Source organism: Hesperophylax consimilis, chromosome 2 (assembly GCF_061612785.1).
Source record: "Hesperophylax consimilis isolate HC1 chromosome 2, BYU_Hcon_1.0, whole genome shotgun sequence".
NCBI classification, from domain to species: domain Eukaryota; kingdom Metazoa; phylum Arthropoda; class Insecta; order Trichoptera; family Limnephilidae; genus Hesperophylax; species Hesperophylax consimilis.
In genome coordinates this window covers 14,417,634-14,445,589 of record NC_142837.1, presented here as the reverse complement: position 1 = coordinate 14,445,589, position 27,956 = coordinate 14,417,634, and the positions used below count along the sequence as shown (strand labels likewise).

Here is a 27,956-nt window from a genome sequence, read left to right as displayed (position 1 = left end):
AATAATAAAAGAACAAATATTGCAATACTTAGATGAACACAATATTTTATACCAAGAACAATCGGGATTCAGATGTAATAATTCTTGTGAAACAGCATTAAATGTAATCGTTGAAGAATGGAAAGAAGGAATGAATAGTAATAAATTTATCTTAGCAATATTCTTGGATTTTCAAAGGGCATTCGAAACCATAGATCGAGAAATATTGATAAGAAAGCTTAAAGAAATTGGTTTCTCAACTCTAGCCATTAAATTAATAAAAGAGTATTTGAAAGACCGAATACAGGTAACGAAAATTAACAATCAATTTTCAAAACCAATGGAAAATAAATTAGGAGTACCACAGGGATCAGTCCTTGGACCTCTATTGTTCATACTCTATATTAATGACATGGTGAAAATATTTTCAAAATGCAAAGTACGACTATTTGCCGATGATACACTTATATATATAATTGGAGAAAACTATGAAATAATGAACTAGATAATGTATCAAGATGGCTAAAAATAAATAAGCTTAAATTAAATAAAAAAAAAAACAAAATGTATGGTAATTGGTTATAAGAAGACATCCAGTGAAAGCAAAATCAAAATTGATGGTGAAATTATTGAAAATGTTACCAATATAAAATACTTGGGAGTTATAATAGATTCCAAACTGAACTTTAACAAACATGCGGAATATACACAAAAGAAAATTGGTAAAAAATATCTTTTTTGGGAAGAATTCGCCAAAAACTGTCCGAAAAAACTGCAATCACCATTTATAACTCCATTATTGCTCCACATTTTAATTACTGCTCAACTATCCTTTTCCTGTGTAACGACCGAGAGCAAAATAAATTTCAAATTCTCCAAAATAGGGCAATGAGAATAATACTCAGACGAAATAGGTATTCAAAAGTAAATAAAATGTTAAACGAACTAAATTGGCTAACGGTGAAACAGATGTTGACCTTGAACACGATGATATTTTTACACAAAATTGTAAACAACCTGCCACCCAAATATTTTTCGAATAAAATTGTATACAACAAGGACATACACAAACATAAAACTAGGACGTACAATCAAATTAGACTACCAAAGAAGGACAAAGCGAATACCCAGAATAGTATATTATATAAAGGGATGAAATACTATAACGCGCTGCCGGAAAACCTTAAGTCTGCCCCAATTGAAAAGTTCAAGGTGTTGTGTAGGAGCCACATCAAGCAAGAAAAAAAACATAGTATATTTGTATGTAATAATTAATTAGTTATTTGTAAACTTAAATGTACAAATTACTAAAATAAAAACAATAAATAAAAAAAATAGACATGTTATATCTACATGTTATATCGACAATAAAAGACTTGTGTTAGGCCCTATGTTCAACTTTTGTACAGATTCGTACTAGGCCTATATATACTCAAAGTATCTAATATTTTTACACTACAAAACAGTACACCTATAGAAAAGTAAAACTAGCATTATTTGGAGTCTATGTGAAAATTTGGATGCCATATAGCATGTGTAAGGATAAGTGAGCAATGAAGGAAGTTGGGCAATTTATTTATACATATTTGATATTTTTTTATTAATGGAAAATAATACATTACACCACACAAAGGAAATATAAACATTGAATGAACAAACCCCTTTAAAAACATGACAGGTAAATCAACTCTCTCCTTGCTGTTATTTTGGCGGTGTGGTCGGGGGCCTTGGGCCCGCTCCATGTACGCATTCATACCGAATGTAAATGGCATACCAAAGAACTCCACTGTAGGCGAGCAGAACGTGTATACTGCATCTGAAAGATTGGAAATGTTTATTTCGAATAACTCGTAAATATCAGCAGCTGCTTATGAACTGAAGAAATGGGAAGGCCTACCCTAGACCTAGGCCCTAAGGTTTAGAACTTACCTCTCAACTTCTTTTTCATACTGTCTCTCGTTGAAAAAGAGTGCCCCAACGCGTTCACAGAACACAGAAATGCTTCATAACTTACTTCATTGTCAATGTATCCACTGATAACACCCGTTTCTGAATTCTTTTTGAAATTACTTAATGAAACTTCTAAAAGACGGTCTAAACCGGCACTCGAAGACGCCATTTCTTACGATTTCTGACGTTTCGTTTCACCGCCCACCGCGTTTCACTGATTTTACATCGCAGGCAGTGGGAAACAATTTACTCGGAAAAGCTCGGGTATGCTCGGATATTTTGGCCACGCCCCCTGTCGACTGGTCGCTGTGAATATAGCGACTCCCATGAAAGATAGGTTAATCTTCATGTCGGAGCGAGCGCGCTATAATAAATATGATTTAAAAGCAATAAGCGTAAGCGACAGTTGTGAAAATATTTAATTAAACACGACTTATTTACAATAGAGCAAAAATTTCATTAAAATCACCTTAAGTAGCATTTAAAGAAGCAATGTGAATTTTTTCAAACCTATAATTTGTAATTTAACAGAAACAAATGTGTAAATAATAATTTTTGGAGCATACTTTGCAATTTTTTACTATCGAAGGAATTTTATGTAATTAACGTTTCGGCTCTAAATATATTCAGATAATATCTTGAAAAATAGCGTATATTTTTTTAAGAACTTAGAAACTTAAAGTGTTCAAGGGAAATATGATATAAATCGGTAGAATATTGGAATTCCGGCACTTAACTTATTATACAGTTTTAAAAACCTAAAAGAAGTTAACCTGAAACTTAAGCTATCACTTTTCAAAAAAAAAAATTGAAATACAGTTTTATCCAATGATGACCCAAACCAATCACTAAACACCGTTTACTCAATATTAAATGATGATATCAATAATAGTCTTGAACCAATACCAACAGCTAGAAGAAAACACAAACAAAATTAAACCTTGGATCACGCGTAGATTGATAATAATTGTAAGTCAACTCAGAAACAAACTATACAAATTTTTCAAAAATCATGAGAATTATTGTATGGCAAAAAACATACCACCTAATGGAAATTTATGACAGCAATACATTATTTATAGGATTTTTTTTAATATTCTTATAAAAAATGTAAACAAGAGTTCTATACAAAACAATTACAAAAAGCTGAGAATGATTATAAAAAACCTGTCATAAATAAATAAAAAAATTAATTAATCATACTGTAAGAACATTTCCTGAAGAAATTGTAACAGTTGATAAAATAGTCGTGCGGACATAAGAAAAATTGCAAATTAATTCAATGATTTTTTACAAATGTTGCCTCAGATTTAATAAATAACAATCCCTCATTTCAAAACCGTATGCATCAACCCAATCAAATGGACGGACAATCTGAAAATAGTCCTAATTTATCTCAATTTAAACATGTTACCGAAACTGAAATAATAAAACACATTGACAATCTTAACACAAATACAGCCAATGGTCCAGATGAATTGAGCGCCATCACTATCAAGTCTATTAAACAACACATTTCGAAGCCCTTGCAACACATATTTAGTTCCTGCTTTGAAAAAAACGTTTTCCCAAACGCATTTAAACTCTCCAATATTAAGCCAATACAAAAAACTGGATCAATATCTAAACTTGACAATTACAGACCAATATTGCTTATATCCCAACTAGCAAAGATATTAGAAAAAAATATTAAAATACAAGTATTAGAGTTTCTAGAAACAAATGCGTTTTGTCCACAAATCAATATGGTTTCAGAACAGGTCTTAGTACAGATGATGCTTTATTTAATCTAATAAAAAATAAATACACCAATCTTGACTTAAATGTAAAAAGTTTAACAATTATTTTAGACCTGAAAAAAGCGTTTGATACCGTTAATCATAATAAAATAATTAGAAAACTCAATTATATAGGAATCAAAAATAACTGTATGTCACTATAAACAAATTATTTACTTGATCGCAGACAATGTACAACAATTGGTGAAAATATTAGTTACCCAGAATCTGTGAGACATGGGGTTCCACAAGGAACAGTTATCGGTCCGTTATTGTTCCTAATTTATATTAATGACTTATGTAATATTCGTATCCCGGGAAAACTATTCTCGCATGCTGATAATAATGCAATCACAGTGCATGGTAAATTTTGGAAAGAAGTCTCTGAAAATGCAAATAAGTGCACATCCATTGTCAAAGAATGGCTCAACCAAAACCTTCTAATTTTGAACTGTGAACAAACTATTTATATTCCATTATATAATAACAAAAAGGCGGCACCCTTAACTCACCTAAATATACAGTTTCACAACAATACTTGCAACCCCTCGTTCTGTGTTCTAACTGTGTATAAATGAATTCGGGGAACACAGTTCAATACCTAAGAATTATAATAGACAATTAAAATGGACAAATCACGTATCAAAGCTTGTAAATAAACTTAAGTATTTAACTTACATTTTTAAACGATTAAATAACATAGTTGCTCGGGCCAGTTATAATTGTTGCATATAGTATTTGGTGCGATTGTCTCCCGCCCGCGTCCCGCGCTTTTACCTACATTGGTCAGTTGTGTTAAAATTACCGCGCCGCAATCATCTACCGCTTTCCGCATAGCCTCTCTTTAGTTTTTCTTATCTTTTTACCGCAAACGATCGCCGTGACGAAGTGCATAAAAATAGCAATCTCTAACGCATTGACCATTTCGCAAACCCAATATCACCATTCCCTTTCCTAACCTCTCCTCCAATACTAACAATTACCCCACCGGTGATTACCGCAGAGCAAAGTGGAAGGTGCCGACAGCTTGGAGATATTGGTAAGTCAAATCAAACAAATTCACAAAATATCGCAATTACAGTCCATTTACGCCGCAACAAATAGTTGATATCAAAAGAATGAAATTGGTTTATCATGCATTGGTGCAAACATTAATATCTTATGAAATATTCGGATGGGGGGTATTTGTAATACCCATATTAAGCCACTAGAAACAACTCAAAAATTAGTTCTTAAAATAATATTGCACAAAATTTTTACCTACCCCTCTTTGCAATTATTCCAAGAAGCTGAACTCTTAGATATAAGAAAAACTTACTGTTTCCAATGTCTGAAATATATGTTTTCATGAAATGTATACTTACAAAAAAATAAATTGGCTCCAGCAGTAGAGTAAATAATGCATTTAAGGTTCCCATATGCAAAACTAGGCTTGCGCAGAGACATGCTTCTTTCGTTGCGCCAAAAATTTACAATGCACTCTATCAGACTGTAGAAATTAGATGTAAAAATATATCGTCTTAAAGCGTATACAAAAATGTAATAAAGACTTGGATCGTTACCAATGACCCAAATACTTACCTGCTATAACATTATTATTATTATTTTTTTTTTTTAAAGAAAGACAAACATTCCCGGGTTACGAATAACCTGACAATATTTGAAAATCTCCTACTACCACCACAGTAAACGGAAAATGTTGCTTGTGTTGTGATGGAGGACTTAGCCGGCAGAGGAATTGAACACGCTACGCCTGGGTGAGACCCAAGCGCGATGTCAACTCGGCCACCGACCGGTCGAGATATATATTATACCTGCTGTAACTTTACAAATTCTTTATTTTTATTTAACTTGTTTTATTTTTTTTTATAATTATGTGAATATGGAATTATTTGTTTTATTAATATTTTCTTAATATTTTAAAACATAATTTTATAATTTATAATCTTAACCGCATAATTAAATATAAGTATACCCACGAACTGGCGATGCTTGTGTGGGATTTTTTGATACTATACATATATGCTTACTAATTAACTTTTATTTAATTGTTTAATTTTTTTTAAATCTTATACATATCTACATATAAGATTAAAAAACATGAGTTTGATAGTTCTTTCTTTTTTACTTAATATAAAATTTATATATTTATATGAATGTAACAAAAATTGTATTGATAAATAAAAATAAAAATAATAATTGCTAAGTAGCTGATGTTAGTGTGCGTTGATTGTAGGGTAGTACGTAGGATGGCGCTCGTGATTTCATGTTTGAGAAGGACTGTGATTGGAAGGATACAGGTAATTGAATAGATGTCCTTGACACGCGTGTCCCATGGAAGACCAAGAACATTTTTGAGAGCTCGGTTTTGGACCACCTGTAGATCAGCTATCAGTTTCTTTGAGGCAAAGAGGTTTTGTTTAATAGATACATATCGATCCCCATCTCAAACTAATAAAGATAACTTTCTCGATTCATTGGATGAATTGCTTGACTCTGTATTCTTGCAATATAAGGAGATTATATTATGTGGGGACTTAGATATTGATACTCTAGATTTGAAGAACATAACACACACAAAAATATCTATCACTTCTGGCATTTCATGGTATTAAGCCCATAATAAACTCACCAACAAGAGTAACTCCTAACAAATCAAGCAGCATTGATCATATTATGGCGAAATCAAAATTAAAACCACAGGAAGCGGCTTTTACTACTAGCATAATAGACCATTTTGCAATTTTGATGAAGTTTATGAGCTGAACTCTTAAAAATATTTCAAATAATAATGGAAAACCAAAACTTATTTGTTGACAACAACCTTTTGAAGACCAAATTAAAGGAGGAATCCTGGGATACAGTATTAGGTATCAATGAACGACGTCAATCTGGCAACAGATGATTTCATTAAATGTTTGAAAACTTATGTGCAAAGATGAACGACAGTACTAATTGAGAAACATTACAGTAAATATCCAAAACCATGGATAAATGTTGGAATAATCAAATGCCTTAGAACACGTGATAAATTGCATAGTAAATGTAGAAGAGAAATCTATAACAAAGAACTGTTGGAATACTATTAAAGATATCGGAATTGGTATACAAAGATAATACGAACAACAAAACAAGCATACTACAGAAGAAAATTGGATGAAGTCAATGGCAACATTAAACAACAGTGGATTATTATAAAGGAGGCTTTCAACCTACAGTGGGTTACCATATTAATAGGGACACCTATGGAAAATGTGTTTTTCACACTTTGTGTTCATAAAACAAAGATTTTTATGATTTTGAGTGCGGTTATTATTATTTATTAACACGGAAATTGAATTTTGAAAATTATAAACACCGTATTTGTCCTTAATCTGCGGTTATTTTTTTTTTTTTATTATTTTTAAACATTATCGAACAAAACGTTAATATTTCGAAATTTCGCCTTGAGCCGCAATAACAGCTTGTACACGCCGTGGTATACTCTCAATGCACAATTTTGCAGTAATCTTTAGGTCAAGAGAATGATGCCACACCCGGATGAGGGTTTTGATGAGCTGCTGCTTCGTTGTGATCACCTCCTTGGCAATCTCCCTCTTGGTGAGCTCCTACAGGTTTTTAATAGGGTTCATGTTAGAGGAATTCCCCGGCAAAGGTTTGACGGCCGGCATAGTCCAGTGGTAACACATTGGACTGCCATTCCGAAGGTCGCGGGTTCGAACCCGGCGTGCGCAAATAAATTTTATTTGATTAATTTGTGTTATTTCGCAATTAATTAATTAAAATAATATATAGTATATTTGCGGCACGTTCCAGAGTGGAAGATACTACCAGTATCACCCTGGTGTAAGACCACCATTCAGAATTGAAACGTTGCTCCAAATGGCTTTAGCCGTGTTTAGTGACTAGATCTGAATAGCCAGGTACTTCCCCACCTTCCTCTTTCCCTTCCCCACTTACCTTCAGCCTCACAACATCCCCCAATTGGGGATACCATAGTCTCACTGGCTCCAGACGGGAGCAGTTGGGACTCTTGTGAGGTATTCACTATAAAAAAAAAAAAAAAACGGCACATTGTTTTTAGCCAGGAGTGCAGTGACAGACCTGGCTTTATGACAAGGTGCGGAGTTGTGCATATAAACGTATTCCTGGCCACCAGGGAACCATTCTCCGACTTGAGGCAGTAATCGATTTTCCAGTATTTGTCTGAACTGATCCTGCCTCATAGTCCCTTGCACGATGTGGAGGCGCCCCATCCCTTTGAAAGAGATGACTGACCACACCATGATACTGGTAGGGTGTTCGATTGTCTCTACAAGGCAGTACGGATGAAATTTCTCTCCTGGGCGTCGACAGACGAACGATGATTTATCCAACAAAATTTGGAATATGGACTCGTCAGAGAAGCACACCTAAAAAAAGGCCATAATTAAGCTAAAGGATTTTTTTTTAAGTTTGATAACCACAAAAATGTTAATTACCATGTTCCAGTTCTCTATAGTCATCTTTTGGTGTGCGTTGGCTTATTACAATAGTTTTTTCCTCATATCTACTATGAGGCGAGGTTTTTTAGCTGGCCAATGACCAATGAGGTTCTCCTCAGCCAATCTCGTCTGGACTCTCCTTTGTGAGACTTCGATATCATCTTCGTTGATCATCAAAATCAGACAAGCCACACTCTTTTTGTGGTTTTAGAGACAGACGTCTTTGATTTTGCGGTCAGTACGAGGTGTAGTGATTCGTTTTCTGCCACATTTCTCACTGTGATCCAATTCAAGGGGCAGGTTTTGATTGATTTTCTAATTTATCCTGTTAACCACAGACTTTAAAATACCTGTAATGGTTGCTTTTTCCCTTTAGAAATGTTGAGTGTTTAACAATAGTGTCTTCACTTCCGGAAATTTTCTTGGGGACGTGTCTGAAGACCTAGCCATACTGAAAAAATAGAACATTGGGCTCAATATGGAAAAACTATTCACTTAAATAAGATATGAAAAAAAAAATTACAAAATTAATAGATAATTAATAATTACTTACATGTTTGTACAGCTAAACTGTTAAAACTCGTAAATATAATTACTATGTATATTTATTTACCAGAACTTCAATCACGAATTTTCACAAAAATGCTGGCCACATGGAAAAAACCTTAAATTTTCGAGGGATGTGGCACTTTGCGAGTGTTGCTACTTCTTAAAAGTATTAGTAGTGATACCAGCAACAAAAATAACGAAGGAATGGCCATCATATCCAAGTTATTTAGAAGTAGAGACAACGTAAACATAAAAATCAGGAAATATTGGAAATGTCCCTATTAATATGGCAACCTACTGTACAAAAGGAACAAACTACCATAAAAACGGTAAGTTTTTTTTTTTTAAAAATACCATAAAAACATTGAAAATTAATAATATTATTACTTCAAGGGAAGAGAGTCCAAATACAAATCATATAAAAAGCTTCTTCAGTGACATTGGTCCAAGCTTTGCTAGTAATTTGTGCAGTGCTAATAAAACTAGTGAGATGTGTCTTGTGAATGATTTTAAATCTGAATTTCACGCTATAGGGGATATTTTTTTTAAATTTTAAAACAACTAGCATTTCTGAAGTCACAAATGTGATAAATGATTTGAAAATGTCTTTCTCGTGCGGTATTGATTCTTTAAGTGTTATGGTGTGTAAAATGCATGTATCCGAATTAGTTGGTCCCATATCTCACCTTGTAAATATAAGCTTCGAAAGTGGGATGTTCTCTTTTCATTGTAAGAAAGCTAAAGTAATTCCCCTTTTCAAATGTGGAGATCGTCTAGATGTCAATAATTAGACACCTTACTCAATACTCTTTCAAAAGTAATAGAGATATTGGCTAAGTCGAAATTGGTATCATTCTTAGAAACAAATAATATACTCTCTAGCAATCAGTTTGGTTTCAGATAGAATATAGGAATAAGTGATGCAGTGTTGAGAGTATTGTCCAAAGTCACTAGTGCGTTAGACTATGAAAACAAAGCTTTGGCTGTATTTTTAGATCTATCAAAGGCATTTGATACGGTGTCCCATGGATTACTCCTCAAAAAATTATCTTCTCTTGGCATTCATAGTACAGCACTAAGCTGGTTCACATCCTATCTAAGTGATAGAACGCAACAAGTAGAGATAAATAATAATTTAAGCAATAGCAAACCAATCTCTTTTGGGGTTCTGAAAGGTAGTGTGCTTTGACCAATATTTTTTTTAATCTGCATTAATGATTTTTGTAATTTAGATATTCCAGGAAACATTGTTAATTTTGCAGACGATACTGCTTTAATATTTGAGGGTAAAACCTGGAGAGATGCTTTTAACAAATAATGTGACTTAGGATTAAGAGCTGTAAAGTGTTGGCTGAATAATAACATCTTAACTTGAGTCACCGAACCTCGGAAGTGTGCAGTCGTGTTTACCAGTGCTCTGAGTTTGACGGCTTACTGACGGCGGCGCGGCGTACAGATAAGATTTATTTATTGTTACCTTTTCGTATTCATTATTTTTGTTTGTGTTATTGGTTTGCGACGAAGTTGCGTATATTATTTCTATCATTTATTATTTCTAAAATAATAATTATAGTTTAATATTTTTTTAATTTCTTGAAATGGAGGAACATGAAAATTGACCTCCGGACCCTGAGCCCATTTCTAATATTGTAGACGACTACGATTCTGATGATACCCAGACTTCTGAAACCATTCCTTCCCGAAAACGTCGACCTCCGCTTTGCCTTAATGTACCTCCTAAAATTAAATCTCTTTCACAATCAAACGTAGCCCCAATCTCTCATGGAAGTTATAATGATACCATTCCTCCAGAAGCAAAAGCCATTGAGCTTATGTATTCTATTTCATCTTCAGCTCCATTTATTGTCAATGTCCAAAGGACTGAACAGGGGAAAATAATTCATCCCCTGGATTTTGGTAAATTTACTTTTAGCTCAAAACTCAATAACCTCGGTATTATAAATGGATCAATAAAACAGGAAGGTCGATACAAACTATTCATAGAATTAAAATCAGCCACATTAGCTAATGATTTTGTTAAAAAAATAGGTTCTCTTTCAAATAATAAATTTAAATCTTTCATTCCTACTTTCAATTTAACCAGAATGGGCAGAGTAAGAGGTATCCCAACCGATATATCAGAAACAGAAATTGTAGATGCTCTTAATGACTCTCAATTAACTCCAAAAGTTTTAAAAGCACGTTGTTTGAATTTCAAAAATACTTCCACCGGCACCACTATATGGAAACCTTCCCAATCCGTTGTTATAACTTTCGAAGGTCAAACATTACCATCCCGTGTATTTATTTATTTTAACGCTCTTCCCGTTGAAGAATACAGATTCCCGACTATCCAATGTTTCAACTGTTGCCGTTTTGGCCATTCAAAACCTATTTGTCGTTCCCTCCTCGTTGCTTCCGGAGAGGATCATCCCTTTGAACAGTGTCAAAATACAACGAATAACCCTATTTGTATGAATTGTAAGGGCAACCATACTGCTGTTAGTGTGGCCTGTCCAGAGTTATCTAGACACAGAAATATCAAACAGTCAATGGCTGTAGACAACATTTCCTACTTTCAGGCCTCTAAATTATTCCCTCCTACAAAAAAATCTTTTGCAGAGATAACGTCTAACGCTTCTTTCTTTCATTTTTCTTCCCCTAAATCCCCTCTATCATCTTCCCACAAAAAAACAATTTTCAAACCGATAAAATCTAATCCAAAATTTATTCCTTCTTTCGATAAAAAACTACATAATGATCTTTTACTGAACCCGAATGGGAATAATAAATCTTAGGCTCCCAATGACACTGCCTTAAAAAACTGTTCCACTTCCGATATCTTACCTAAAGTCATGATTGAAAATTATTCTTTTATTCAAACTTTAATTACCCTATTAATTACGATCCTTTCAAATAACAATAAAGTACCGTCCAACGCTGCCGATTAAATAAAATCTTTACTCTCTAGCCTTCTCGATGTATCCGTAACTGAGCAAAATACTTCAATGGAATAGTAGAAGTCTATTCGCCAACAAAATTGATGTTTTACAGTTACTTGATGAACATAATATTTCAGTTGCTGCCATCTCCGAAACGTGGTTAAAACCCCCATACCAATTTAAGATTCCTGGATATCATTATCTAAGACATGATAGACTGGATGGCAAAGGTGGCACTGCTCTTATTATACATAATTCTATCCCTTTTAAACAAATTATTTTCTACACTCTCTCTAATAATTTTCAGATAGTAGCTGCTTTTATATCTGATATTACATTACTATCAATATATATCCTTCCCTCTACAATTTTTGTTGAAAACGAATGGTCAACATTTATATCCCAGATTCGTCCCCCGTATATGATACTTGGGGACTTCAATGCTCATTCTTCTTCTTGGGGCAGTGAGTTAACAAACCGTTCTGGCCATAATCTATTAGATTTTATGGATACCTATAATTTATGTATACTAAATGACGGATCTCCAACTCGTTTCACTGCCCCTCAACATCGGAAAAGTGCAGTCGATTTATCTCTTTGCTCATCTTCGGTGATTCCCATATGTTCTTGGAACATTCTTAAAGATCCCCTTTCCAGTGACCATTTTCCTATAATAATTACCTTCCAACATCTATCTTCCACGCATTCCTTTTTGATAAACAATAGTTTTAAATTTAAAACGAAAGACGCGAATTGGAGAAATTTTTCTTCAGAATTAGACTCCATTGTTCAAGCATCTAAGTCTTCCCTTGTCAACACTAGTTTACAATGCGAATTATTTTCTAACATGATAATAAAAGCTGCAGAAAAAACACTTAAAAAACGTAATGTTAACATTAAGATAAAACATTCCACCCCATGGTGGGATGAAGAATGCACTAGTGTCGTTAAATCCAGAAGAGAAGCAATTTCCATTTTCCGTAAATGTATGTCTTTCGAAAATTACCTTTCTGTGAAACGTGCCCAGGCAGAAACGAAACGCGTTTTGAAAAACAAAAAGCGGTCTGGATGGCGAAAATTCTGTGAACGCTTGTCTCCTGAATCTCCCCAGTCATCCGTATGGTCCAATTTAAAAAAAATTCGGTTCGTTATATACTCCGCAGCGTTCTAAACATATTCCAGAAGAAATTATTATAGGTTTTGCTGATAAGATAGCTCCTCCGTCAGTTGCCAGATGTGAGGAAATGCCTTCCTTTATTTCTTATCCATCTCACTCTAGCTGGCTGGACTCTCCTTTCTCAGTAAGTGAATTAAATCGAGTAATCAATTCCCTTCCGGACTCTTCTCCTGGCCCTGATGGAATCTTATATAGTTTCATTAAAGCATTCTCAGACATGTCGGTTGAATATTTTTTATCCCTAATCCTACATGTTTGAAACGGGATTTATTCCGGAAGTCTGGAAAGTTAAAAAAATCCATACCAGGCAAAAATCCATCTGAAATCTCATCCTATCGTCCTATTGCTCTTTCGTCATGTTTAATGAAAGTAGCAGAACACTTGATAAAGAACAGATTGGAATGGTTTGTTGAAAATCACAGAATTATCTCTCCTAATCAATATGGCTTCCGGAAAAAGAAATCAACCATAGATAATTTAAGTGTGTTAACAACAGACATCCGTATATCTCAGTCCCTTAATTCTTGCACTCTGGCCACATTTCTTGATCTTGCGTCAGCTTACGACGATGTATTAATTAACATTTTGAAAGAAAAATTAGTTGAAATAAAAATTCCCTTAAAACTAGATCCATTTATTATTAATTTACTAACAGACAGATCCATTATTATCCACTTTTCTTCAAAAACGATAAATCGCAAACTATGGAAGGGGTTACCTCAGGGGTCCGTAATCAGTCCATTATTATTTAATATATATAAATATATATATAAGTGATTTAGACAGTGTTATTCCTTCATCTATCAAGCGACTTTATTTTGCTGATGATTTCGTTATATATTTATCACACAAAAATCTATCGCGCGCTGCGAAGGAATTGAATTTGGCTTTACATAATATTAAAGTTTAGTTGTTGACAAATGGGATGAATTTAGCTACGTCTAAAACAAAAGTAGTGGCTTTTACGCGCAAAAGAAAAATACCCCCCTTTTCTGTCTGCTTTGATAATGTCCCTCTTCAAATCGTTAAGCAAATTAAATTTCTTGGACTACTTTTGGATCATAAACTTTCCTGGCTCCCGCATATTCAGAACATTTCGGCTAAGTGTGAAAAGGGGCTAAATATTATGCGAGCTGTTTCCAGAGTGTGGTGGGGATCTCATCCTACTACTCTTAAATTAATGTATGGTGCTCTAGTGCGAAGCCATTTGGATTATGGAACATTTCTTTTTGATCCTCTTCCTAAATATTTGGACAAAAAACTTTAAAGAATTCAGTCCAAAGCGCTCAGAATAATTATTGGAGCGATAAAATCTTCTCCAATTAATTCTCTCCAGGTAGAATGTGTTGATCCCCCCTTAATTTTAAGGAGACAATTCCTGGCTGATAAATATATTTTTAAATCTTTTTCTATATCGCGTCACCCTTTAGAACAAAGCCTTGATTATTTGTTCAATAACTTAAACAACGAAAAAAGATCGACAGAGAAAAATCGACTTCCTCTCCTTCTAAAAAGTTTTCTTTCATTCAAATCTCTGTCTTCTTCCCTCCAAAATCTACAAAAAGATCCTATCCTTCCTATTTTCTCCATCCCATTTGATTCTATCAATTATATCCCCAACGTTATAACTTCAGAATTCCGAACTGATATTTTAACCTCATCTAATCAAAATGTTGAAAAAAAATTTAAAAACATTACATCTTCTAAGTTTCCAGAATTTTCACTCATTTACACAGATGGTTCTAAGTCTGATAACAAAGATTGTGGAGCTGCGGTACACATTCCCGAATTCGATTTAGATTTGTCTTATAAATTGCCTAAAGAAATTTCTATATTTACTGCAGAATGCTTCGCAATTGAACAAGCTTTGAGCCAAATCCAGCTTTTTAATATTCGACGAGCCTTACTGTGCACTGACTCACTAAGCGCAGTGTTGAAAATTTCCTCAAATATCCATAAACCAGAAGACTATATTATTTATAATATCAGAAACACCCTTAAATCTTTAAATGAATTAAATTTCGAGACAATATTGGTTTGGGTCCCTGGCCATTTAGGAATTGAGGGTAACGAGAAAGCCGATTCCCTAGCTAAACTTGGAACGATTTCTGGCTCTAATCTTTTAGATTTTAGAATTCCTATCTCTGACGTCATCCCAATTCTTAAATCCAACATGATTCGCTCTTGGGAAGAAAATTGGACTCATACGAAAACCCGAACTGGTGCTTTTTATGCTGGAATACAAAATCATATTCCAAGTAAACCTTGGTTCCACGGCAAGAAAAAATCCAAAAGATTTATATCCTGTATCTCGAGAATGAGAATTGGTCATTGCTCCATTGCATCCCATTTGTTTAAAATCCGGGTCCTAGATAGTCCACTCTGCCAGTGCGGCATGGAAAATGAGACTTCTGATCACGTTTTCTTTAATTGTAAAAATCATTCATCTTTCAAAGGTATTTATCGTTTACTTATAAAAATCACCCACCAATCACCCCTTAGTATTCCTTATTTACTTTCTCTCAACAATTCTCGCATTTTCTCAGTTCTATACAAGTTCATAGACTTGAATGACTTCAATATTTGAGATTTCCTATTCCCGTATAGATTTCCCATAAAATTATAACCATCTCCCTTAACTTTAATGGCACATAGCACTCTCTTAAGGGTGAATTGCCTAATACAAAAAAAAACATCTTAACTTTGAATACAACAAAAACTAAATATGTGACATTTAGTATATAATCAAAAAGTCAGCCTTTTGAAACTCATAATCAAATTATACATAATTGTCTGTTAAATTGTAATTGCCACCCCTTGGAAAGTGTAGATTGTATAATGTATCTAGGTGTAAGGATTGATAAATTTTTAAGATAGAATTACCACATTGATGTTAACAAAGAATATCAGGAGACTTACATTTATTTTTAAAGAACTTCGACACATATTGGACAAAGAGAAATTAAAAATTGTCTATTTTGCCTTAGTCCAATCTCGACTTTCTTATAACATGGTGTGCTGGGGACCATGTCTGAAGTTAATGTCGAACCACTAAATATTACTCAAAAATTGATCCTTAAAGTGATGTACAAAAAAAATTCTGTTATCCATTCAACATTATTTATAAGGAATGTAATTTTATGTGTATGAAACAGCTTTATATCACCCAAGTACTTTGTCGATTTTTTATCAATATTAAATTTTTTGTAAGTTATGCAAAATGATGTTTAGATTTCTCCACTGCACAGCGACAACAATAATAAGTACATTTTGATTAAATATATCTTCTCTTGAATTTCTGAACTCCCAATTTAAAAGACCACGAACTGCCACTGGTCGAGAGCCTTAATCCTCAAACACGTAGTCCGTCTATGTAATATTTTTTCTGAGTATTGTTGGACAAGTTTGTAATGTAAGTCTTTTGAATTTATTTCATGATCGAGAGTTCATCCTACAATAAACCTTAACCCTTTCCTTTACATACAGAAATATTTTCAAGTTTAGTAATGTCAAAACAAAATGATCAACGTGATAAGAAAGTTACCTGCCTACTAATGATTTAATATGTTTCTTAAGCAGATTGCACGCACTGATGGACCAAGACAAACCTCATTGCATGAACCCGTGTACCCCTGCTATGTCCCAAACGTAGCCAACCCCTCGGGTTGACCTTCGTCAGAGGTATTGGTTATCCAATGAATGGTTCCCGCGGCGGCGATACCAATACCCACTTACCAAATTGTAATGTATTTTTAAATTTTATTCATGGAAAAAAAGTCATTAATTTTGTGTTAAAATTATTTGTACCGCCTGTCTATAGATTCCAATTTGGAGAGGGAAGTATTCTTCAAGTGCCTTCCAAGTGGTTTACTTGAACCAAAATTAGTTTTTGATTTTATCTAAAAAATTAAACGCATGTTTTGTCAGGTACATTTTGTATACCTACATATATTCAGAAAATCCTTTGCAACCTGCAAGGATTCCAATATATTTATATTAATAGTATGCAAATAATATATGATCGAGTTACCTATGTTTTTAATTATTATCACGGGTATTTTAAAAGAAGCATTAGTGTGCATTTATGCAAACTGCGCCCATGTATAAATTGAAAATAATGTATGATTATTGTTATTGCAGGCTTTGGTCGTTTCAGAATTAGCTGACACTGAAAGAGATAAACGGTGGTTTATTATCACCCGCTGAAGAGTTTGACCCTAACTCATGTTTGAGAAAGGGTTTTTATATACGGCCTTTGTTTAGGGCGTTTTTTAAGCGACCATTCGGTTCTCGTATTTGGGCTGACGTTTTAGAAATTTATCGGCAAACCCTTCCGTTTTTTGTGATTTGTTACTGGGACAACTCACCTTGTATGGCCAAAACTTCGGTCATTTAATTGTTATGCGCATTTAATGAATATTTATCAAATAAGTCTATGCCCACCCGTTTTATAAAATGTAATGCAATATGTTGTTTTGTTTGGTCAACGAATGAATTACTTCCTGAATTTATGGATAAAAATCTGTGTTAATAAAGCCATTTAAATATTTTCACCGTTTGGAATGATACTTGCCTTTTTACTTGTCATATGACTCGGTGACTTTTGTAAACATTGGAATTCCTACTCTAAACAAAATTTTTTATTAACATTGTCGATAAAAAAAGCAACTGGTTTGTTGGTAGTCGCGAATTGGTTCACTGACTTACAATAGCAAGCTTATTAAATTAAACATTTCAAGTCTTGAACGTTGAAACGTGGAAGTGATTATCAATAGAACGTACCATATTTATGTTCACTATCTCCGATTCACTTGCGGCGGTTCACTAATTAGTTCTGCGACAGCCTGACAAATCTACGAATTCATATGGACATAAAACCTAATTTTTAGACAAATGAAAAATCAAACAGTGTTGCAATAAGTCTGCTCAAAAAAAACAGTGGCTGGACAAAAATTTTATATTCATAAATTTAAGAACGATATGTGCACATATTTGGATTGGCAATGGAATATAACCTGAATCGTCGCTGTCAAAAAATAAAACAAGTTATTCGACAAGAATTCTACGTTAAAACTTCTTAAATACGGAACTAGCGTCATTGATCCCTTCGGCACCGGTGCGTAGTCGGGATACACGCCAAACGCACGCTCAACATTTGTACATGGTTGAAATTTATCACATGAGAACGGGTCGCTTCTACGATTCGTTCTTAAGTTCAACAGCTCGGCTGTGGAACGAACTGCCGGCCTCTGTGTTTCCTCCCTCCTACAACATGGGACTCTTCAAGATCCATGTTCACTCCTTACTCTCCACAAAAAGACCCTCCACACAGCATCTCCAAAGATGACATAGGCCCTGAGGGAAATTATTTTCTTCAGAGCTTCCTGTGTGGAGTTAAAATAAAAAATAAAAAAAAGTCAAACGATTGACTGTGAATTTCTGATAATTGTTGGGTTATGTATCTCGGCTAATGACGTGCAATCTCAGATAATTGTTGGGTTATGTATCTCGGCTAATGACGTGCAATCTCAGATAATTGTTGGGTTATGTATCTCGGCTAATGACGTGCGATCTCAGATAATTGTTGGGTTATGTATCTCGGCTAATGACGTGCAATCTCAGATAATTGTTGGGTTATGTATCTCGGCTAATGACGTGCAATCTCAGATAATTGTTGGGTTATGTATCTCGGCTAATGACGTGCGATCTCAGATAATTGTTGGGTTATGTATCTCGGCTAATGACGTGCAATCTCAGATAATTGTTGGGTTATGTATCTCGGCTAATGACGTGCGATCTCAGATAATTGTTGGGTTATGTATCTCGGCTAATGACGTGCGATCTCAGATAATTGTTGGGTTATGTATCTCGGCTAATGACGTGCGATCTCAGATAATTGTTGGGTTATGTATCTCGGCTAATGACATGCGATCTCAGATAATTGTTGGGTTATGTATCTCGGCTAATGACGTGCAATGTCAGATAATTGTTGGGTTATGTATCTCGGCTAATGACGTGCGATCTCAGATAATTGTTGGGTTATGTATCTCGGCTAATGACGTGCGATCTCAGATAATTGTTGGGTTATGTATCTCGGCTAATGACGTGCAATCTCAGATAATTGTTGGGTTATGTATCTCGGCTAATGACGTGCGATCTCAGATAATTGTTGGGTTATGTATCTCGGCTAATGACGTGCGATCTCAGATAATTGTTGGGTTATGTATCTCGGCTAATGACGTGCGATCTCAGATAATTGTTGGGTTATGTATCTCGGCTAATGACGTGCGATCTCAGATAATTGTTGGGTTATGTATCTCGGCTAGTGACGTGCGATCTCAGATAATTGTTGGGTTATGTATCTCGGCTAATGACGTGCGATCTCAGATATTTGTTGGGTTATGTATCTCGGCTAATGACGTGCGATCTCAGATAATTGTTGGGTTATGTATCTCGGCTAATGACGTGCGATCTCAGATAATTGTTGGGTTATGTATGAGTATCTCGGCTAATGACGTGCGATCTCAGATAATTGTTGGGTTATGTATCTCGGCTAATGACGTGCGATCTCAAATATAGCCGTTGTTTATTTTTACAAACTGAATCCACAGACATCTCGGAGAGTGATTTTTATTAATTTTGTAGATATGACATTCTTCCTTAGAAAAACTGAACTTCCTTTAGTCAGTTTTAATAAATAATTCAACATACATTCGATCAGTGGCTGATTGCAAATCTTCGTGCAGAGGGTACACGCGTGTCAATGCTGCAACAATTAAAAGTTAAATATTTATATTTTTTTTTACTGTGATACGTTCAGTATATTCGCTGTACCTACATAATTATGATAATTAAATAGATGAAAACGCTAACTTCTGACATCATAAAATTTTCTTTGGAAGCTAATAAAAAAAAAAGATTTATAAGAAATTTCATCATTAAAAACTCATCCCACACTGACAGTATGGCCGTCACAATCGTGATCCGCTTTGAATGGACCCATATATTATTAACAAATTGAATGGTGACCTCTCACCATGGCTCTGAGAGAGTCTACAGAGTATCTGTAGGACGTACCGCTAGTATTCTATTTGCTTGCACATATATATATTACACATATTAATACTCATAAATGAAATAAATCATAAAATAATATTTACTTGTGGTATTCAAACCGGTGACCTCCGAATAAGCAGCTGAGTACCTTCCCCAATAGAGTTTAAACCCAATATGTTTTGGCACTTTTTGTTGGCACCTATGTATCATGTATCTACTGACATAACACGGGCATTAACTTAGTATGGTAGTTGAAAATTGTAATGTTAAAAAATCTATAAAATGAAAGAAGAAAAAAAATCTATTTTAAAGATTTCCGGTTGTGTTTGATTTACCTATTTTTCAAGATTTCTGTTTATGTTTGTTAGACATATTTCAGATTTGCGTTTATCTTTCATATATATATATTTTAAAAATTTCTATTTATGTTTGATATACCCATTTAAAAAATTTCCGGTGATGTTTGATACACCTATTAAAAAGATTTCCGGTTATGTTTGATATACCTATTTTTAAAATTTCTGGTTATGTTTGTCATATCTATTTAAAAATTTTCGTTTATGATTGAGATACTCTTTTTAAGATTTCCGGTGATATTTGATATAGGTACCTATTATAAAGATTTCTTGTTTATTTATTTATTTATTTATTAGATACAAATAATTACATACATATTAAGGAAGCTTTGGCTGTCCAACTAGGAAATTTTCCCGTTTTAGGACAGCCAAATTGCCTGGTTTAGTTAACATTTGTACACGCTGCTGTTATGAATTATATTTCCATACTTTACATTAATAGTTACGCTAGTAATATAGTCTATATACATATATATTTATCAAAGTAATCAAAATAAAAACTTTTTCAGACATATTTGTACACCCGAATATTAGTTTTTTTTATGAAAACACCTGATAAAATTTATCAAGGTACATGTAATAATATGCAATTAAGGAATACTGTATCAGGGTACATGATTCAGGGTACAGGGTACATGATTGTTATGTTTGATATACCTATATTAAATATTTACGTTTATGTTTGATAGATCTACATTAAAAATTTTGAGGCCAAAAATATTATTTTAATATTGACTTTCCACTTCATTAAAATCATTTATTAGTTGAAAGTTGGAACCAGCAAATTTTCAAGCCGTTCTTAAATATTTTAGGATGATCAATTTTACGATATTTCGCGGTTTCACCTTAAACGAACATTGAAGGGGTTCCATCCACTTTCCCAAAGGGCGGCGCTGCATAAGGAAACAGATTTTTATCTCCCTCGGCGCCACTCGCAGCAAAGACTCGTTTTTGTGAAAGATAGCTACATTTATCGTGAATAACTCTAAGCCCTTCATTGTCCTCGCATACATGATTTGTTAGTATTCAATTTTTATATATTTTTTTTATTTGAAATACGTGCATATGACAGATTTACAGAATAAAAACGTATGGTTCTAAAAACTAATTACAATAAAATGTTGTCTTTTTTAACGTAACTACCCAATTCAATAGAGAAAAAACGTTTTTCATGTTTGAGTTGGAGAGTAGAGCCATAACACTATATATAAGGTAAAGAAAAGTGAGACAGTTTTTATTTATAAAGTAAGAAAAAAAAAATTATATAGCATGATAAAAAAGTATACCTAATCAAATAGACTAATATAGCAGTTGATAAATTAGATACATTAGATACATGTGTATATATTCCACCAAATTCGAATATAATAATCTATAAAAATCACTGTAAAGATGTCGAGCTACTCAAATCTTACCACCCTAATCACAATATTATAATTTGCGGTGATTATAACCTACCTAATTGTAAATTTAATGATTTGGATTACTTACCATAAACGGCGTGCGAGAGAGAAATCTTAGACATGTCGAACTATTTAGGTCTATTTCAATGTAAGAATGTGCCGAATTGCAGTAATCTGATACTTGATTTAATTTTTTCTACTGATGAGGATATAAAAGTCTATGAGTCAGCCGAATCCTATGACCCAATTGATAATCACCACCCTCCGCTTACAATACTAGTACCTAATACAATAGAGTGTGACCCCTAAATAAAAATTGTAGTCGTAATTTCATTAATGCTAATCACCAGGACATTAATCATGCACTAAACAAAGTAAATTGGTCTGTTCTCAAGGAAGGTGATCTCAACTATAGCGTAGAACTATTTTACTCTCAACTGAATAGTATCATTTCCGACACAATTCCTCTAATTCACCACAAAGTACGAAAGTATCCGATATGGTTCAGCAACGAATTAATTCAGTTAGTTGTCATCAAAAAAGAAACACATAAAAAATATAAAGAACACAGAACAATTCCTAACTATATGGCATTCAACAATATTAGAAGAGATTGCAAAAAAATGACAAAAATAATATAAAAATGACATTAATTCGGTTGAGAACACGATACTTCATGATGTAAAATACTTTTGGAAATACACAAAATCAATGCAAAACAATGATGCTGGTATTTCTGGTAATATACGTTACAGACAAAACAGCTCCAGTAAAATTTATGAAATTGTTAACATGTTTGCCGATTACTTTAAGGACGTGTATGAACCTGATATTCCAGATGATCTAATTCCGTACTTCAATTCGGATATAAATTTACACTTAACGCAAAAACACATTGATATTGAAGACATTATAGTCTGTATTAAATCACTCGAACCCAAAACAAGCTCGGGACCTGATAAGATTTCTTCCATCTTACTTAAGAATTGTGTCCAAAGTTTATCTGTTCCGCTTAATATACTGTTTAACAAGTCACTCTCCACAGGACACTTTCCACAAATATGGAAACTTAGCTACCTAACTCCTGTATTTAAAAGTGGTAATAAATCCTTTGTTGAAAATTATCGGCCCATCTGTATTCAATCGTCTATACCTAAACTTTTTGAGAAATTGATTCTTAAGAAAATTAGCTTCTTTGTAAACTCTTGTATCGCAACTTGTCAACACGGCTTTATCTCGAGCAGATCAACTTTGACTAACCTAACATTATATGAAAAATTCATTTCTAATGCACTTGCCATCAAACGACAAGTTGATTCTATATATACCGACTTCAGTAAGGCGTTTGATAAGGTCTGTCATAAAATCCTCATTAATAAACTTTTGAAACTCGGCATTAATGGAAACCTTTTATCTTGGTTAAAGAGTTACTTACTTAGGCGTTAGTTAACTTTCTGTATTAATGATCAGTTATCCTACATGTTCGAAGCTACCAGTGTCGTGTACCCCAGGGTTCACATCTTGGTCCTTTATTTTTTTATTTATTCATTAACGACGTAACAAACATACTCACCCGTGTTCTCATTCTAATGTTTGCTGATGATATGAAGATATATAGAATTATTGACAATATCGAGGACTATCTAACACTTCAATCTAATATTAATAGCTTTTACGATTGGTGTCTTAAAAACAAATTAACTCTTAATGTAAAAAAATGTCAACTTATGAGATTCCACAGAAAAAAAAACCCATTCTTGTTCGCCTACTTTTTCATTAATCACACCTTATTATCTGTTGATGAAATAAGAGACCTTGGTATAACCTTTGACACTAAATTAACATTCATTAAATATATTAATAATATAACCAGTAAAGCAATGCAAATGTTAGGATTTGTCTTACGGATTTCAAAGGATTTTAAAAATTTAAAAACTGTCAAATTACTTTACACTTCACTTGTTAGAAGCCAACTAGAATTTAACACCACCATTTGGAGTCCTTACTACAGTGTACATGAGAATTCCCTTGAGCGAGTCCAACATAATTTTTTACGTTATATTAATTTTAAATATGGAATATTCATCGAAAAAATTAATAACCCCTCTCTGTTACAATTATTGGGACTCGATACATAAAAAGAAAGAAGAATTTGTTTTGACCTATTTTATTTATTTAAAATCGTTACCAACCTGTTGAACTCCCCTGAACTTCTTTCGTTAATATGTTTCCATGTACCTAGTCGATCAGTTCGTTTCAAATTACCCTATCATTGCAACAATACAGGATCTAACGCTGTTCTCAATTCCATAATGAATCGCCTGCATGTACTTGGAAATAAATATGTTTTGGATGAACCTATAAACATTGCTAGTTTAACCTCATACAAACACTACTTAATTAAAACTGTCTGTCAGCGCTTCTCAGATTGACTTTAATCAAATACAGTTTTAAAGTATCAATTTCTTAACACTCATTACATAATATCCGGGATTTATAATATGTTGTATTGTATTTAAAATAACCTACTCATTGTACTTTTTTATGTTGATACTACTATTTCTATTGTTTTCTTTTATGTATTTTATATTTATTTATTTTTTTTATCTATGTATATTCCGTATTCATATGTAAAACAATTGTTATTCTTTTGTAAAAGCCGCTTTAATCGGTGTTAATAAATAAATAAATAAAATACACAATAAATGTAAATAAATTAAGAATATGGATGGAGTTAAATAAAAATAATATTATTACATTTCGATTAATAAGAAGATGGTAGGTGGTAAGCACATGGAGTTATATAGTTAAATATATATTTTTTTAAGAATAAAACATTTCCAGGTTACGAATAACCTGACAATATTTGAAAATCTTCTACTGCCGCCACAGTAAGCGTAAAATGTTGCTTGTGTTGTGATGGAGGACTGACAGCCAAAGAATTGAACACACTATGCCCGGGTGGGACTGTCCGGTCGAAATAAAGCGATAAAGAAGATTTAAGAATAGGGAATGGTTTGTCATGGCAGTTTAGCATACAATCGTACAATCATCCCATCGTAAATGAGAGCGGAGATCCGGCCCGTGTTATTTGGCCGACTTCCCCAGAGTTTCACTGAAGACAAGGGAGACAAGGCGAAAAACTCCCGAAGACCCAGAGGAATGGATTAAACCTCAGGTCACTCGCCTCGCCAGTTCCTCAGGGACGCTCATTACGTTGGGGAAGGCACTTGTTGTTTGCGAGATGACTGCTTTTAAATAAAATTAGTAATTAAGCGTTTTTCTCGGGGTCTACATTTGAAATATTTAGATTTCCGTTTCAAAAATTCTATCGGATTTAACGGCCAAATACTCTTTTGTACGCTGACGTTCCAAATGATAATATAAATCAAAATCATTAAATTTTAAATTTCTGAATTTGAAATATGATATCAACACATGGGACGCTTAATAAATAGATCCTAATTGTAGAGTGGTTTAAGTCCAAGTTCTTTCGTCCCAGTAAGACTAGAGTTCTTGGGTTCAATTCCTATTGGTGTCCGTTTTATTTTTATTTTTTCTATTTTTTCTATTTTTTTTCATTTAGATTTATTAGTAATACCTTCTTCTTCAATGATAAATCAAAATCATTCATTAGTTTGACCGTAGAAAAGAAAACAGACATTATAAAAAACTTACATGCGGCATATTTTTCCTTGTCTTTTTTAGGTGTTGTTAAACATTCTCGGGTTACGAATAATAAATTGAAATACTCTGTCACTACCTCGATAGGGGATTTGACAGTTCCATTGGCTCGGCGAAAATGCAAAAAAATTACAATTCTCTTACATTATTGCATTATGTGTCTTCATGCACTCGGAGAATCTCTTCAAATTACAATTCTCTTACATTATTGCATTATATGTCTTCATGCACTCGGAGAATCTCTTTAAATTATAATTCTCTTACATTATTGCATTATATGTCTTCATGCACTCGGAGAATCTCTTCAAATTACAATTCTCTTACATTATTGCATTATATCTCTTCATGCACTCGGAGAATCTCTTCAAATTATTGCATTTTCTTTGATTATATATCATTTCGAAATGTAATAATATTGGGATTTTCATGAACACGTGTTCCGACATCAAGATAATTTAATCATTATTAACTAAAAGTTCATCAGGAAACCTGTTAATTCTTTCCTAAGGTCTGCAATCCCGTTTTTAACCGGATTACCAATAATTTTAAGAGATTCTTAATATATTATCAATATTAATTTATCTCTGTGCATGTGATAATTAAAATAAAATGAGTTAACGATTGGCTTCTTGAATTAGGTAGAGTCATATGTTGACAAGTAGATAAATAATATATTAATTATCACACTTACGCCTAATATATATTTTTCATTATTATTGATCACTAATCCTAAATATTTACTGCCTCACTTCATCATTATTAATTATTTCTAATCCTAAATATTTATTGCCTCACTTGATCATTATTATAAAACCGATTTAAACACATAATACAGTGGTTAATAATACACACATTAATAGTGGTGATAATGAAAAGGACAATGGTGTACTTCTTCCCCAACGTAAGGGAAGGAAACGAGGGTGTAGAGCCGGAAGGAAGGTAAAATTAGTGAAAAATCTGCGGTTAGCTCAAACCAGAAATTTGCGTCCACCTAAGTCTCTGAATGTTGCGGCTTGGAATGCGAGATCCATTGCTAATAAACACGAAGATATTGTGGATCTGATAAGGGGCAAAGATATTCATATTTTGGCGCTATCGGAGACTTGGCATGAGAATGCAGACTCATACTCCATCAAAACACTTCGGTCAAGCGGTTTCTCGGTGTATGAAGCTGCAAGACCGATCAAAACGGACACAAGCAACGTTAATTTTACAAATCACGGGGGAGTTGCAATTGTAGCGCAAAATGGTATTTGCTTAGACAGTATAGGAATACGTCAGGTGTATACCACTTTTGAGTTTGTCGGCTGCAAGGCTTCAGCTAATGGTGCATCCCTCGTGATAATTTCCATCTATCGTCCCGGGTCATGCACACCGACTGCAATTTTTTTCAATGAATTTAGATCTCTCCTGGAGTGCACCTCCAATTACAATTGCGACGTTGTTATTCTGGGAGATATAAATATTCACTTGGAAAAGAAAGCCAATCCCATGACTAAAAAAATTAATAAAATTCTGCGTGACTTCGGCTGCGACCAGTGGGTTAACTCACCTACTCATGATGCAGGAGGCACACTTAACGCAATAATTTTCCGGGTCGGTTTTCCTCCGAAAATCGTAGATGTTACGGACATTGGACTATCGGATCATCGTCTCGTCACATCCGTGTTTGCCTTCGATCCTCCAAAACTGGAGTTTAAATCTATTATCTCCAGAAATTGGAGAGAATTCGACTTCGAGACATTTTGCATTGAATTAAAAACCTCGCCTCTCTGTGATAAGGAAAAGTATTGCAAAATGCAGGTAGAAGAGTTAGTTACTCTCTATAATTCTACGCTACTGGCATTAATTGATAAAAATGCTCCTTTCACAGAAAAGATCTGCCGCATTAGAAATTGCAGTAAATGGTTCGATGCAGAATGTCTTCAAAGGAAAAGGGAAATGCGTAAATTGGAGAGGGCTTACAGACGGAACCCAACTCTCAGCAATCGGCAGCTTTGGATTGCAAAGCAAAAAGTGTATAAGGAAGAAGTGACGAAGAAAAAATCAAACTTTTGGTGTGACCAAATTGAGTCAGAAAAGGACCCTCGAAAGCTCTGGCAAAACATAAAGAATCTGTCTGGAGAGAGCAACATCAAGGTTGATTCCTCCCTTGAAGCAAACAGCCTCGCAACACACTTCAGAAATAAGGTTGAAAACATTCGGGCCCTCAGTGTAGTAGGATCGCCTTCTGTCGCAGCACCAAGTCCGCTCTCTGGTGACTTCACTACTTTCGCAGCTGTAACGGAAGAAGATGTCACGCGTGCTGTGATGTCTTGTCCTAATAAACAATGCACACAAGACCCCATACCTACCTGGCTCTTAAAGAAATGTCTTCCGGATATAACGCCTATAATTACCGCAATTATCCAGAAGTCACTAGTAAATTCACTTGTACCGGGAACACTCAAAAAATCAATTATAACTCCGATTCTAAAAAAACAAAATCTTGATACAGACAAAACGGATAATTACAGGCCAATATCTAACCTACCATTTCTGTCAAAACTGCTTGAGAAAATCGTTGCCAAACAATTGGTGGGGTACTTGAACTCGGCC

The 27,956-nt window shown here is 33.9% G+C and overlaps 1 long non-coding RNA gene across 1 annotated transcript in view; it reads right to left on the bottom strand.

Annotated features, from left to right (window-relative positions):
- LOC149425718 (uncharacterized) overlaps positions 1 to 27,956 on the bottom strand; it is a 301,264-nt gene that overhangs the window by 110,923 nt on the left and 162,385 nt on the right. The window lies entirely within an intron of this gene.